This window comes from Struthio camelus, chromosome 3 (genome assembly GCF_040807025.1).
Source record: "Struthio camelus isolate bStrCam1 chromosome 3, bStrCam1.hap1, whole genome shotgun sequence".
Lineage (NCBI taxonomy): Eukaryota > Metazoa > Chordata > Aves > Struthioniformes > Struthionidae > Struthio > Struthio camelus.
In genome coordinates, this window is record NC_090944.1 from 65728698 (window position 1) to 65742354 (window position 13657).

Genomic DNA, 13657 nt, shown 5'->3' on the forward strand with positions numbered 1-13657 from the left:
GAGTTTCTAGTAGGTGAGATAACTGGCCCATTGAAAATGACAAATCAATATGAAAACCATGGCCTTTCTGCAATGGGAGCAGAAAATGTTCTCTTTTACAGGCAGCAGTTTCTCTATATGGGGAAAGAGAGTGCTGTGCTTCCACTTAACAGTACAAAATAAGATATGAGAAAGTTACATGACCCTGGTAATTTTCTCCTGCAAAACACCAAGTGATTTCCTTAACATCAAATAGTGAGCATGTAAATAGTTCTGTAATCACAAAAGTGCTTTAAGAATAACAGTCCATTTTAGATAAAATGAAATAGAATACCTCTGGCAGTGATAAATCAATCTGTTGCAAACCTTGCTTCTAGTGGTACCAGTGGCTGTTTGCAAGAGAGATGACGATAGACATCCATGACAAAGACAGGAATAGCACAGACAGAATGTGGCAACTGAAGAGAAAAAGTTGTAATGCTATAGCAAAGGTATCCACTATCATCACGTACTCTCATGAGTGGAAATAAGAAAAACATATGTGCATACTCAGTTTAATTTTATCGTTAGAGGGAACATAACTGAAGAGATACCCACCTTCAATTTGTGTGCTTGTGCACACTCAACGTGCATACCCATATATGCACTTGCATATAATTGTCTTCTAGAAAAAATAAGGATTGCAGAAATTTGCCATAGGTATTTTTAAAATATTAACAGATTCCCACGCAGTTCCACTAGTGAGGGTTTAGGGTGGGATTTAGCTCCAAACTAAGATACCTAAATGAAGACGTCTATACGTTAGCTTGGTGGGTGAACTCCAGTTACAGCAAATGGAAGCCTCTGACACAAACACCGACCGTGTATTGACACCTATATTTATGTATCTTAGTCTGGAGACAAGACCTGCCCCTACTGCTCTGAAACAAGATAATCAAAGCTTAATCTTCAGCGTTATCAAGAAGCTCCAAGTAACAGTTGTGATATGTTGGGAAGCAGCTGTAGTTGCATGGCTTGGTTACTAAATTGACGGAAATTGAGAAGGATGATGATGGGACAGCTTAAAAACATGGTAGATAATAAAAAATTAGCAGCAATGAAATGGAGCTTTTGTTGCTAACTCCCTGTTTCTTAAATAGTGTGAAAAAAGTTATATTGATGCAGGGGAGAATTTGTTCTGTATTAACTAATAAAACTCTACAATAATGCTGGGAAATGGAAGATTTTAGCTCCCATTTTATGACTCATTTGAGCCTTCAAAGTAATGAGTATATATGAACATCTATATTGCTTTGGGCTGGATGGAAGCTAAGAAAAGTGACCTTCATATCTCACACTTTAATGCTAATCATTCTCAAATGTACACACAGTACCATCTGTAGGAAGATGCAAACATCTTGTTCATATCCCTGCCTTTGGCTGATATTGAGAATGCACAGTTCTTCCTTTGTCTTCATATATTTGTGCTCTTCTTGGTCAGGGTAAATCTCTAATTTCTTTCTGTGCTTGGGAATTCTTGTTTGCATTACATTATCCTAGATGCCGAAGTCTCCTTCTCTTACAAATCTCCTATAACTGCCTCATTCCCCTCTGCCTTATATCCTGCATACTAATTTACCTTTGTATGACTGGACTAAGAAAACCAGGAGGACGAAAAGGATGAGATGCAAGGCCACTTCCCTTGGGACAGCTCGTGTGCCCCAACACAGGGTCAAAGCAGGATTTCTTGCTGAAGTATCAAAAATCAATAAATCCTTTGACTTCCTTCCTTCCTTCCTTCCTGGCCTTGCTTCCACTTTGGGAAGGAAGGAAGGAAGGAAACTCCCCTTTACCTGCCTTCAGGAGCTCCCTGAGGAGCAGTCGGTCTCTCAGAGATGGAGCCTTCGGGCTCACAGCAGCCTCCCTGCCCTGGCGAGTGCCACCACGGGGCCCTGCCTGCGTGTGCGGGGGGGCTGCTCTGTGCCCCCTCCGGCAAGGCATTGCTCCTGTAAGTGGCAAATCCTTACAGGTCATGCTCTGTTTTCGGATTAGGACTTTTCATTTTTAGCTGTAACCCAGCTCTTGCTGGACTGGTACCACACTTTGCAACCTGTCTCCTCCCTTCCTCCAGCTGAAGGACTGTTTACATCCACATAGGGTGGAAAGCAGAGCAACGACATTGCTGTGAATATTTTATATTAGTATTAGTGACTGTGCAAAGAACAAAACAGCAGTGTGATAGCTCACTGCTCCTACAAATTGCTGCGATATCTGTTAAAAGCCATTTGATCATGCTCTCTTCTCTATAGGAGATTCCAGTCTCTCATTTTCCATGATTTTCCATACCACAGCACACACAGCACACACAGTACAACCCTTTGCACATATGTATAAATGGTCACAGTCTCTCCTGCATGATTAGATGATTTTGCTCACTATTTTTTTAACGTCAAATTTATAATGCTTGCCTCAAAACTTCTCAGTTTCAGAGATCTGCATATCCTCTCCCTTAGTGCTCTTTTCCCCTTTCTCTCCACCTTTTTTTGGTTGTTATTTGGAAGGGACTGCCAACATGTAGAAACTCACCAGCACGCATGAACAGTGAAATAAGCTGTTCTGGAATAACTCCCTGCATGAACACTCTTCTAGAGTATTACAGAATAATTACCATTTTCCCAAAGCTTCTCAATATGTCCTCCAGTCTTGAAGAAGACTTCTAGGAGTGATTCTCCTCCGTATGGCTCCAGTTTTATGGCAAGGAGCAGCAGAAATGTCTCTTTTGGATGACATGCATTGTAAGATCATTGCTTATCCTGATCTAAGGCTTGTGCTCATTCTCTGCAGAGAATGAGTTACCTGTTTCTCTCTGTCAAAAGGATCATCCCAGTTATTTCAGATTTAATCTATTCCTGGTCTGAATATATTGATGTCTTTCTCTTCTCGTTATCATTTAATTTTATAGTTAAGAACCATAATAACCTTTATAAATTTGGAGGTGTTTAATCTTTCATAAAACTAGCTATACTGTAAATGCTGCGACTCAGTGAGAACAATAACATTTTGTTGCTTTCACAACTGCATCCTTAAATGATCATAACTTGACTTGGAATTAGCAAAATAATTCTTTAAAAGGAATGAGAATTTATAAAATGAACGTGAAAAAGGATTAAGTTTAGCGTAAAGCAGGAAATAGATCCTAGGGCAGAACCGGAAAATGTTTGGTGGTGTGTTAAACAGCAGAAGATAATGTAATGACTAGAAAATCCAGGACGCATTAATACAATGAATGACTGTTGCCTGAAATACTATGCAAAGGATTAATGGAATCAGTCCTAGCATACCAAGAACATATCAAACACACTGATTTTCCATTAGAACAGTTTGTATCCTTTTAATACAAGCATTTGATTTAAAAAATACTCCTTATGGTGTCAGTGCCTGTCATGGAGCGCTGCTGCTGAAGCCGGACGCTGAGCCAGGTGAATCCATCCTCGGGGGCTGCAGTGGTGGATTTGAGGGAGCAACGGGGTGGTTCAGTAAGAAAGATGCTCCCATCCTCAGGTCTGGGAGTCAGCCAGGCTTTTCTGTGATGGGGAGCCTAGCCTCTCCCCGACACAGAAAGAGGGAAGGAAAAATGGAGTGAAGAAGAGAGGAGAGTGAGTGTGAAGGGTGAAGTACTAGGGCAAAATGTAAAAGGAAGGAGGAGGAGAAGACTAGTGAGATAGGAATGGGAAAGGGAGAAGGAAAAAGAAAAGGCAATAAAGCGTGGGGGTAGAGGCTCTTTTCTGGTCCCCATTCTCCTCCTGCCAAAACCCTCCTGCGAAGGGATCCCGGATCTCCCGCTGTTCTCCCTTCCACATGACTTTCCTCCCCACATCCTTTCCCAGGATGCAGTCTAAGTTTTCACTTTAAAAACCTATCATTCTTCTGATTAATATTAGCATTATTATCAATATTTATGTTTACTAAGGTGACTCAGCAGCCATACACAGGTTGAAGTCTCCTGTGATACACGTTGCCCTCTAACCTATACAGTTAACATCTGCCTGAGACAGAAAGGCAGCCGAGCAGAGGAGAAGAGGGAGCAATCGAGAGAGGGCGAGGAAAGGAGAAGGAGGATGAATGTGGTATGAGGAGACGAAAACACAAGGTGTCTTATTTTTTTGGCCAAGCTGACTCGAGTCTCTGAGTTTGACCCTTTTAAAATATTATCCTGTGAAGTGGCCTGGGTGTTTGCACAGGCTGTCAGATCGATGATTTAGAAACTAGCCACAGCGTGGAAGCCATGCAGCATCGGCTCCGCCGTTCCCCCGCCTACCCCACACCAGGACCTCGGCCCCGGGGGCAAAACGCACCCTCCTGTGAAGAGGGTAGCTTCTCACTCCAGTACTATTCACTTGTTGTTTTACCTACTGACCTCACTGACAGAAACAATAATTGTGAGAAAAAAAAGGATTTGGGTTTTCCTTTTATTAAAAAGGATAAAAGATGATAAGACCTCCCCTTTATTTTTAGAGATGAACACTTGCTGATGTTCATCTCTATGGCAGCACTCTGCAGCAACAGAGCACTGCTTACTGTAAGCATATCTGGAAACACTGGGCTGTGTGCTTTGCCCAGGCAACCCCCTAAAGGAAACTGAAAGATGAAAATTTTTTAATGTTATTTCACTTTTGTATTATTTTGCCTAAAACAGCCACTGTTTTAAGCCAAATGCTTCGGTAGCATAGATTTGAACGCAGCCTATGTTAAAGTTTGTTGCAGCTGACACTAGATTTAGACTAAACATCAGTTTGAATTTTCTAAAGTAGCTAGCTTCATGATACAATTAAATATGCTTTGTTTTACGAGTTGTGAATGTTGTCAAGTAAGGGAATATTTTGTAAATGAGTTTGAGTAGAATAGGAAATGCAGTTCTTGCACTGTCCTTTTTGTCTTTAAGAAGGAAATATAAATTATAGCTAGGGTGCTTTTGAAGTGGTTTTAGGACTGCATTCTTATCCGAACAAGCAAAGATTTGAAAATATCTTCCTTCCTGCTGGTGTAACTTATATGCATCAATCACAGCACACTGAAATGAAGACAAAAGCTTTATTTGGGATGAGAAAACTAAATTTGTTAGTTGACTGTACTTTGTTTTATATTGGAGAATATTAATTTTGCTTTCCAAAATTGGAAAATTTTCATATTTCAAAAATTGTGCTTGAGTTTTAGCAAATCCCCATCTTAAATGTTATAGCAAAAAAACCAGCGCTAGCAGAAGTGACTTGCTGCTCCCTTGGGTATTGCTTTTCCTGACCCTTGACTTGCTACCTTTAGGCACTGTGCAGATTGCCAATAGAGAGAACTTAGTTCAGGAAAGCCACAGCAGCTCCTGCCTCCGTGCACCCATCCTGCGCTTCCACAGAGGTTCTCGCAGCTGCTGATGGATGGCTCAGCTCTTCTCTTGGCTCCCGCAGCTTGTAGTTGTATTGAGGCAAAATCAAATGAGTGTCAGCTTACCTTACTATGCGATATGAAGCCTCAAAATGAATGTTTTGGTCACACATACAGTGGAGGAGGAGAGGTGGAGCAGGCAGGTGGAGACGGGAACCATAATAGCTGTCCCAAATTAGACAGTGCCCATTTGTCAATCTGCACTCTGAATCCCAAGCAGCAGGCACAGCTCTGGGTCTGGCTCAAGCTGCTCTAATCTAGATTGAAGAAAAATGTATCTGCAGGTTTTGTCCTTGAAATTTAGACAGTGCTAGATGATAGGGCTACATTGATTAGTAGCATAAAGAGGATAGCACAGATACATGAAATGTATGAAACAAAACTCCAGGTGTGACTGTGGCTGGAGAGAAGGAATCACAGTGGCCAAAATTAGCGTAGATTTACCCTGAAGATTGCCTCTCTGCAGCACCTAGTGAGTCATTTCAGTAAAGAGCGATCAGAATGGGAGGCTTATTGCAGCCGAAGGGGCTGTGCGTTCTTCATGCCCTCCAGCTCTGCTCCCTCCCCAGTGCAGGCTTGTCGTTATTAAGCACGATTTGATGTGGGTACAGAACTGAGTCAGATTTAATTTGCGAGTTTACTGCCAAACCCGAACCAATTTCTAAGCCAGCTGTACTGCGCTGTGATTTAACAAGAAATGGAAATCATTCAAAGCCCTGTGAATTCGGCAGAATTAACAATTTTGGCTGAGTATTGCTGTAGAGTTTGGACTAATTCAAACCTAAAGCTCACAGTGAAATTCAGGAGGCTTGAATCCATGCCAAGAGAAAGGTTTGCATAGATCTCTGCAAATTGGAAGTGTCAAGGTTTCAACAGCTCTGCTCGATAAGCAAGTAAAGAGAGATTTCCCCATGAAGTCTGCATCTCTTTTGGAATCCAGAATAAATATGTCATGGCAACATACCACACCCGATAACATATCTCTCTTAAGTAGCTTTCTTTGAACCGATTATTAATGATATAAACAATAGCAATTATCAGTATTGATATGATATTGGCAGACTGTGAAATGGTCTGAGAATTCATTTTCCTAAAGTAGCTGTTATCTGCTATGCAGTGTGAACGCTGCTACTGCTAATACAGAAATAAAAATAACTTTAGAAACAAATGAAGAAATGTCTTGGGGGAGCTCTATTTGGGATAAATATTTGTGTTTGGATTGGAACTGGGTAACTTACTCCTTGTAGATATGTTATAGTTAAAATTGGCCTTCTTTTGTGCATTCATTTCTGTGAAAGTATTTATTGGTTATAACTAGTTGCCAATATGGTTAAATAGTTTTTAGGTGCAAGGGTTGATTGCAGTCTTCTTACAATGAATATTTGTGAAGTGCAAAAATTGCAGTCACATGATATTATAGCTGGCCTTCAGTTGGGTGAGTGAAACATATGTCAAAGAAAATGACACAACAAAATTATGAAAAGTACAAAACAGATAGTGTTAACACGTCAGTACTCATGCATGCAGACAGCTGTGAATATTAGTTTGTAAAGCAGCCACTTTCCAGACATTCATATCTACATAAGATTATTTTCAGGATTATTTTGTGAAAATGGTACGAGCATGGGTCACCTAGAAAAGCTGTTTGAAATATGAAGGGATGAACACAAATATAAAATCTATGTTTCCACACCAGTGCCTGCATTGAAAAATTAGGACTTTCAGCATTGCTATGAAAACCTTAAGGTCAGCCTTTACAAAATCAGATTTCAGAACCTAACTGTAGACTCCCACTTTTTAAAATTAGGATTTCTGCTTCATCTGCAAAGAACCCTATTCTGTAGCCACCAATATGTACCATTAGAAAATACTGGGGCACGGAGGAGAGGATATCTGAAGGAGAAGAATCTTCAGTGAGATTCACAAAATATAACTCAGTACAGTTCTGCTATTCTGTAACCCCAGATTATACCGTGTCATCTGGGCAACTGTCACAGATGGCAAGGTGTGTTAAGTTAAATTAGAGCAGTTTATGGTATTTGAATGTTTAACTCAGTCACATAGCTTTTGTTACCACAGTCCTATCTCTCCCTTTCTTATTCTTTTTGGCATACTTGCCTGCAGTGGTGCAAAGTAGCTTGTAAGCTCTGAGTGAGCACGTGGGGACCCTGCATCAGGACACCAGGTAGTGCCATGTACTCTGATTCTGACCCAGGCCTCACACATGCCCTAATAAATGCAGTCTTGGTTACACTTCACAGGCATTAGTAATTGACTTTAAATAGCTTTAAACTGAGTAATGAGATACCTGAGCACCTTGGTAAGAGTGTTTAACAATCATTAGAGAAATAGTCAAAAAAGTGAAAAATTGGCATGCCAGAAGCTGTGTAATAAACCCTATAACAGTAGATATTAGAAAGATTAAGCCGCTTTTCACTACAGCAATACATATCTATAATGAGATGCAGTTGCTTCTTACAAACGCGCCACAGATTAATTAGTTTCAGAATGCTGCAGCTTGGTCACAGTACCTTAAAGGCTCTTGAAAAAATGGTGCATGATAGGGGAACCAAACTGAGTATACAGCAGGATCATTGGGAAAAGCAAATAACTTTGGCTCTCTGCACTGCTGTATGCTGGGGAGATAATTCCTCTTTACTCTGCCTTCTCATTTGAAAAGGCTGATAGGATGTTACAGAGGTGAACCTCACCTGTAAATTTTGGGTTTGAGTTGTTAATTTAAGAAGAAACAAGACGGCAGAGTATGCATTTTGCAAACAAGAAAGTGTAGTGTTTGAAGACCATGGAATACATACTGCTTTCATTATGCTTTATGCTTTATGTATAACTTTGTATGCGATTCTAATACTTTAAAACAGATGAATGGGCCCAGAATTATTCAACTATTGCACAACTAAAATTAAAGAGACTGTGCGCTGTGTGTGCTTGCATAGGTAAGTGCTGTGCTGTGCTGTGCCAACACTTTCCCTCTTCTGTTCACACATCTTCTTCAGTCCCTCTCCCTCTGGAAAACATAAGTGCATGGGACTGTATCTAAAACACATAACATGAAAAAAAGACATGCATGATGCATTATGTAAAGGGAATACATGATGGTGTAATATAAAGAATTTATCAATATGAGTATGAGATGCCTGCATTACTTAAAAGAAAAAAAAAGCCAAGGCTAAATTATGTAGGTCATCCCAACAAACACGAAACAAGCCTTATTCAGGCACTGTCCTTTATTATATGCTACACAGAAATTGTTTATATTAATTATTGAAGTTTTTTTCTAGTTCTACATAAGGGTTCATATTTTAGTTGTGATAAGGTTTATCTTTGGAAGCAAGCTGAAATAATTAGTTTTAGATCGATATAAGCAATGACATAGATCCAAACAAACCATACACCAGGTCCTGGAAGGAATCAAAATACTAGAATTCAAAGACAAAGCATTAAAAAGAATCAGAGGGAAAGATAATTCCCAGCAGAACAACTGGATATTTGGATCTTTAATTATCTGTATATTTCATAAATTTGTAACTGGTCCAGAACTGAACATTTCTATTTTTGGAGAGGAGTATTCTTTAAGGGAAGAAGAAGGAATTATTTCACTGACAGATCATTTTTAGTTATTTTTTAATGGCATTCTCTGAGCCTACTCAGTGCTTTTATTTTGAAATGCTTAAGAGAAAGAGTGCAGATAGCATCGCAGGCAAAAAATGAAATTATCACCTGGCTACCACTTGTGTACATTATTGTTTGAACTCTTACGTTTTGTAGGTAACTCTGAGGAACTACAAGCTCATTTTCCTTTTCCCCCTGACTATGATACATTTTATTTTCTCTTACTCACACATTATACTTTTGGGGAAACGAGAGTTATGTTCTCCTTGAGTTTCATTTTGGAGATTAGCCAAGAATTATGAAATAACTAATGTTTACCTGTGAAACACTTAGGCTAAGCAGTGGCGTTTATGGGAAAGTAAATAAATAAATACTTTAAGCATAAGTGCTTCATTTAAAAATAAACAGAAAATTCTGAACATTTACTTCTGAAATACTTTTTTACACACAATTTTTGTCCCATAAATTCTATCTCTTTCAGACTTTGTCACATTCCTTGTTGATGAAGTGAAAAATAGTACAATACAGAAATCTGAGCTGACCTAGACTTCTTCCTTGTTGTGCAACTCAGGGATGTGGTTAGTTAGTCACCTGTATAAGCTTTCAATACAGTACGCATGCACACTACTGCCTATGGAAAGCCTGAGAAAATAGATGGACTAGGCCTGTGGAAGATACAACTTACACTTTTTCCTTGATAATAAGATTAGTGAATGGTTTATTCCCCTTATAATTTTATTTTGCTAGTTCTGCTGTTGTGACTACCCTTACCCTGGTTACAATAATGTCACTAATATCTGACAGCTACATGTACTATGCATATGAGAACTGGAGGTAAAGTGATGTGGTGTGATCACTTACACCACAAGTGATGTAATTAACATTTAACATACTAAATCCTGGTAATATCGGTGGAGATAATTACACATACTTTTCCTTATAGAGCTTTCTCAAGCTTCTCTGGGATGGACTGAGATGTGGATTACCTGCTCCACCCTCGCTGAGGAGTTGCGGCAAGGCTGAGGCCAATGGCTGAGGAGGTCTGGGGGCTGTTCCAGAATCTGTGTATGCAGGACACCCTCCGCTTACATGTGTACTCAAATGCGTGCAGCCTGAGAAAAGAGAAGAAGGAACTGGAGCTCTGGGTGCTCACCCAAAACTACAACTTCCTTGGAACAACTGAGATGCAGTGGGACAGCTTGCATGGCTGAAGGGTCAGAGTTAGTGGACCATACTCTCCCTGGTGGCTGTTAATGAGTGGAATTCAGCGGAGGTCTGCCCTGCAACCTGTCGCGTGTACTAAATATCTTTATCAGTGACCCGGAGGATATGACTGACTGTACTTTTGCCGAATTTGCAGGTGACAGCAAACTGGGGTAGGTCCAGCCTGGACAGCAGGGCTATCATTTACAGAAACCTAGGCACGCTGGAGGAGTGGACCAGTGGGACCTTCGTGAAATTCAGCATGGACAAATGTAAAGTGCATAACCCAGCAGTGATGTTGGCTGGGGATGGATTGGCAACGGATCAGCTCTGCAGAAGCCCTGGGATGCCAGTGCCCAGCAAGCTGCGTAGAAGCCAGCAGCGCCTGGGCAGCAGTCAGGGCTACCAGGGCCCAAGGCTACACAAACTGGGGCACGGACCAGCCCTCGAGGGAAGGGAGCACCCTCATATGCAGCAGCAGTCATTAAACTACATCGCGGTGCTGCGTCTGGTCTTGGATCCCCCAGTCCGGGGAAGACTTTGATAAACGAGAATGAATTCACCATGCGTCGCCGTGCAGGTCAGGGCTGGAGCCCTGGTCTCATGCAGGGAGGCTGAGGGGCCGGGACTGGGTCAGCTAGGAGGAGAGACAGCTGCGGGGACACTATGTGCCTGGAAGCACAGGGAGAGGTCGAGAGAGCAGAGCCAGCGGTTTGGATGGGCTGTATGGACAAGCATTTTCCCCTCACAGACAGACTAGCAGTGGAGCTGGTCACTCCCAAATGTTGTCCCGGCTCTGTCCTTGGAGGTTTTCCAGACCTGACCAGACACAGACCCTGACCGCACAGCTGAGCCGGCTTTGGGCAGGGGTTGGAGCATGGACCTCCTGTGGTCCCTTCAAACCTGAGTTATCCCATGATCCTATCTAAGGACCTAATTTTAGGAAGAAAAATGCAGTACTAGAGAGTCTTCTTTTCTGTGTATTCTAAACCTTCTCCAATAGTCAATTCCAAGAGGTTGTAAATATATCTTCTCCCTAAAACTGCAAGACTTCTCCCCAAATAATGACCCTACAAGAATAGAATTAATTACCCTGCAAGAGTAGAACTTGCATTTTCCACTTCTTCTTGTAGGCGTGATGCTTTAACACTCCTGTTGTTAGCTCTTACTTTCTAACCACAAATAATACATTGTTGATGGTATTCTAGTTGGTTGACCTAAATAAGATTTAAGCTTGGTTTTGCCAGGCACTATATGTACACACACAGTTTCAAACAGCTTATAGCTCAGTGAGAACATTATGGAGAATTACTGACCCAGCTGCTGGAGGCAGGACAAGCTATTTGTTCAGGGTCATGGTACGCTGATCCTGCTATTTTGTGCTGTGTTGCAAACTCGTGACCCTCTGATGAAGAGGTCTGAAGAGGTTTGCAGGTCTAGCCCCAGTAAGTATTCTGAACAACGGAGCTAGGGCTACAGTACACCCGTATCCTAGAAGTCTGGGAGCTTTTGGTGTGTACTGCAGGTTTGAGGGTAGGGGCTGGAGACCCTCAAAGAAAGAGGTAAGGGTTTCTAGCTTCCATGAGCACTCAAACAGTTTTTGCTACTTTTCTTGTGCTGCAGGAACATACGGCATATGTAAATTGGATGTGAATGGTTAATAATGACAACAAAACCAGGAGCGTCCAGCATAGTCTAAAGCAGCCTTTCAGTCCTGATTAGCAGAGTTTTTGTGGGCAAAGTCCAATGGGAGGTTGGGGCTGCTCACTGCTGTGGACTTGCCAAAAGGACTAAAGGAAATCTAGCCTCTGTGGCCAGTCCCTCTTTCTTGTTCCTCAGGGCGCATTTTCACTTCTTGTTATCGTTCTTAAGGTTATTAGGCAGTTTTGAAAAGTGTCGTATGGACTTTGGTGTGTAGGAGTGATTGAAGTAGATTTCTGAGTGCACTTCTGAACTAAATATCTATTACATGGTTGCCTACAGTCAGAGAAGAACTGACCCACTGAGTCACTTAATACTCTTTTCCCATGTTTCTATGTACTGGGTGTCCACCAAAGATCAGTGGAGAGCAAGGACTTATCAGTCCTTATCAGTACTGATATTTTCTGAAGTAGCTGATTTATCACAGTCAGCCTTCTTGTTTCTGACACACAAAAGTGTCAGAGTGAGATCAGTACAGAGGCCCAGTAGTGGAGTATGCATGAGGGGGTGGCCAGAGAAATAGGCCACAGAGAAATCTGTCTGCATTGGCCTTTAAAGATCTTGAGCCTGGTTAGCACAGGGTTGCTGAAGGACCCACTCCTGAGTTCCTCCTAGTGGGACAGTCACTTGGTTAACTGAGAAACCTACCACCAGACACGTGTCACTGCACATGCATGCGTATGCACTACTTATATTTAAACAGCTGTAGTTTTCCTTTACATTTTATAAGCTCTCTAGCAATCTACTTATGACCGATGTTGGAATATAGTAGATCTTGATATCAGTTCTCTCAGTGGATTTAATTGACCTATTAAATCTGAAATCATGGCTAAAACTGTGTTTGGGTTTGAAACTTCTCAGTGGTTTGGTCTTGGATGTTCCTCCCTATTGATATGTCTGCGTTTCAGTGTATGTTCTCATCCCAAATTGAGAGCTCAGTAAATCATAAATCCCCGTAAGAATACAGATCGTATGAACCCAAACTTTATTCCATGAGCCAAGGGGATAATTTGCTTTTCATCTCTTCCTTCTCTCTCAAAGCAGAGAGCCACCAATAAATGGTATGTAAAGGAGAACAGAGCAAACAGAAGAGTAAAACTTTGCAATTTATTAACTCAAGCATGAAAGTACAGAAGATAAGCAGGGGCTCAAGTTAGTTGAGAAAGAAGTCTGAACCTATTGCATTAAAGCATGGTTTGCACTTGTCTAATGAGTTTCCTAGCAAATGAGGCATGAAACATATTGCCAGAATATAAAGTCAGTAAAATATCCAAATTACTGTATAATGTCATTTTATGTTTTATCTTATTGGGGAGCTGGTACAGAATATATTATCTTTAAGTTTGCACTACCAGCAAAAATAGAAAAAAGTTATTTTATGAATGTGCCATTCAGATAAGTTGCTAATAACGGACCAAAACTCCTGAAATCCATAAAAGAAATATAACTCTACCATATTTGCAAGAATATAATAAAATAATTGTTCAATAAAGCCAGTTGTCAGTTGTGCTATATTTACAATCTTTACTTATTCATACTTATACAAACACACATGAAAGAGAAGCATAGCTTGCACAGAAAATACTTCTTTCTAAAATCTGTCCACAAAATTAAGAACTGCAATATCATGATCTTAATGCTAGCACATGTCAAATAATATAATATGATTTGTTTCAGAAAATGAATCTTGACTATTTTAGAGCACTATGTTTCGTAAATATTTATATAG